We start from the raw sequence: 3,520 nt of genomic DNA, 5'->3' as shown, positions 1-3,520 counted from the left end.
CAATGTAGGACTGTGAAAGACAGAAAGGTATAAAACAATAATCATTAACATTTACGAATTGTAGACAGAAGCTAAATGTCCATGATAGTACAATCCTTATGATATACGATTGCTAGCACAGTAAAGTCTTTATTCCAAGATACCTTAATAGTAATTTATTAAGAAATGATAATGTATATAATTACATATAACAAAGGCCCTTTAAAACAGGCTGATTATCCCGCAAATGAGCGTTTGTAGGAACACCCATTCCCAATACCTGCCCCGTGTAAAACGGCTTACAAATGAAAAATCACTCATTCATTAGCTGATTGCATCTTTTGTGTACCTATTTAACTCAATCTTATCGGTCACACATTACCCTAAGTAAATGGTGGATGTATGGCTGACAATCATGAAGATAAAAAGCTGCACAAACGATCCAGCGATCATTAGTGTGACCCACTTTGGGATTATATTTAGCAGTGCCCATGTTCCATCTTGTGATTGGATGACCCATATCAAGGCTCATTAAAAAAAAATGCCAATCATCGAGATCAGCGCTCATTATCTTGCTCATTATCATTAAAGCCTGTGTAAAACAGCCTTTACTCTATGTTATATATATATATAAAACTCAATTACTGACATCATTGTCTTTAGACAGTTTTTTGTGTCTTCAAAAGGCGCAAAAAAGGCGCAAGCAGGCGCAAGCCTTTTATGCGCCTTTTGGTTTACACATTTCTGCAGATTTTGAGTTGCAATCCACAGATTTTGGCAATACACATGATATGGAAGGATTTTATAACCTGCACTTTTTTGTGAAGAGGCGCAAAAAAAAAGCCCTAAGCCACTGAAACGTCTCTAAAACTACACCAGCCCAGACTTAGCTTAGCTTTTTGGTGTATGTGAATAGTGATGAGCGGCATAGGCCATATTCAAATTCACGATATTTTGCGAATATATGGACGTATATCCGTCATATATACGCAAAATTCACATATTCGTTATACTCGTTTTTTGCGCATATGCGAAAATTTATGCACATATTCACGAATATTGAACCCTCCCTTCTTTAATGGTATAGGGAACTATGACTAGTGCATTAACTATGTCATTTTTTGCAGATGGAAACCAATAGGCCCATTGTGGTCTATGGGGATCTCACGGCATGTAAAACAGTAAGATAAGCATGGATGGGAGACCACCACTGGTTTGAGTCCCGGGGTGGGACAGAGTGTTACAGTGTTGTGGTTTAACTTTACTTTCCTGGAAAAGTTTCTGAGTTGCCCATAGCAACCAGATTGCTTCCTTCATTTTTCTGAGGCCTTTTCAAAAATGAAAGAAGCAATCTGATTGGTTTCTTTGGGCAACTGCACAACTCTTTCTCTACACTGGTTTTGATGAATCTCCCCCATAGAGGGAGATTTATCAAAACCTGTCCAGAAGAAAAGTTTCTGAGTTGCCCATAACAACCAATCAGATTGCTTCCTTCATTTTGCAGAGGCCTTGTGAAAAATGAAAGAAGCAATCTGATTGGTTGCTATGGGCAACTCAGTAGGTAGGTTGCCTTAGTAGGTGGTGAGAACCTGTACAGGAATTCCACTTCAAGGTGTCAGAACCAGTAAGTTTAATCGGTTCTGATATTTCTTTTGTTTGTTTTGGTTGCTGGGCTACGCCTAGTTGTCTGACTGGTTTCCTCCTGTAGCTAACGTATTTACTTTGTTCTCCGTTTTCCTGGTATTTGTGACTTCCTGGTTTGGCTTCCTGACTATTCTCTTGTATTTGCGACTTTGCACCTTTGACAACTCCTGGTATAGACTCGGCTAGTGGACTTTGACTAATTGTGTGTGTTTTATTTAGTATTCTTTCTGTTAGTTTGTGTGCTTCCTGACTGTATCCCGACCTGTGTCGGTTTGTAGTATTTTGTTGACAATGACTTCCATCACTTATTAACCCCTTAAGGACCAAGGACGTACCGGTACGTCCTTGGTCCTGCTCCCGTGATATAACGCGGGGTTACACGGTAACCCCGCATTATATCACAGCGGGCCCGGCGTCATAGTGAAGCTGGGACCCGCCGCGCTTTATTAACCCTTTAGCCGCGCGCTCAGAGCTGAGCCACGCGGCTAAAAGCGAAAGTAAAAAGTGCCGGTTAGCTCAGTGGGCTGTTCGGGATAGCCGCGGCGAAATCGCGGCATCCCGAACAACTTACAGGACAGCAGGAGGGCCCCTACCTGCCTCCTCGCTGTCCGATCGCCGAATGACTGCTCAGTGCCTGAGATCCAGGCATGAGCAGTCAAGCAGCAGATACATCGATCACTGGTTACCTATGAGAAACCAGTGATCAATGATAAAGATCAGTGTATGCAGTGTTATAAGTCCCTATGGGAGCTGTAACACTGCAAAAAAAAAGTGAAAAAAAAGTGAATGAATATAATTTAACCCCTCCCCTATTAAAAGTTTGAATCACCCCCCTTTTCCCATAAAAAAACACAGTGTAAATAAAAATAAACATATATGGTATCACCGCGTGCGGAAATGTCCGAATTATAAAAATATATCGTGCATAGTGCATTTTTGGTCACTTTTTATATAATTTAAAAATGAATAAAAAGCGATCAATAAGTCCGATCAATGCAAACATGGTACCTTTAAAAACTTCAGACCACGACGCAAAAAATGAGCCCTCATACCGCCCCATACACGGAAAAATAAAAAAGTTATAGGGGTCAGAAGATGACAATTTTAAACGTATTAATTTTCCTGCATGTCCAGAAGTAGGACAAAATCAAACCTATATAAGTAGGGTATCATTTTAATCGTATGGACCTACAGAATAAAGATAAGGTGTCATTTTTACCGAAAAATTTACTACGTAGAAACGGAAGCCCCCAAAAGTTACAAAACTGCGGTTTTTTTCCATTTTGTCGCACAATGATTTTTTTTCCGTTTCCCCGTAGATTTTTGGGTAAAATGACTGACATCATTACAAAGTAGAATTGGTGGCGCAAAAAATAAGCAATCATATGGATTTTTAGGTGCAAAATTGAAAGAGTTATGATTTTTTAAAGGCAAGGAGCAAAAAACGAAAATGCAAAAACGGAAAAACCTCCGGTCCTTAAGGGGTTAAGGAAGGGACCGTCACCGCGGTTGTCAATCTGCTGTTTAGGGCGGGTAGGCAAGTAGACAGGGTCAGAGGGAGTGGGTGAGCTCAGGACTGCACTCCTTCCCTGCCCATACATGACACAAGGCCCTTCAAATAAGTTTACAGAGTGCTGTGGTAAAAGTCCTTTGTCCAACTTCCCATCTGATCCAAACCAATTTAGAAAATCTAGGTCTGACCAGAACTACACCTCCTATCTCTGCTCCTGTTAGGCAAACTTACAGCTATTCTAGAGTGTTACTTCTAGGTTTAGTTAATGAGGTACTCCAGGGAACTAAACCCATAGCTTATCCTCTCCCTCCCACCAACCTAGTTAATTGTCTAAATATCATTCATTAGCTATATAAAGTACTGAGAAAAATATGTTATCCAGCC

Source organism: Hyla sarda, chromosome 3 (genome assembly GCF_029499605.1).
Source record: "Hyla sarda isolate aHylSar1 chromosome 3, aHylSar1.hap1, whole genome shotgun sequence".
NCBI lineage: Eukaryota > Metazoa > Chordata > Amphibia > Anura > Hylidae > Hyla > Hyla sarda.
This window is presented reverse-complemented; position numbering follows the sequence as displayed.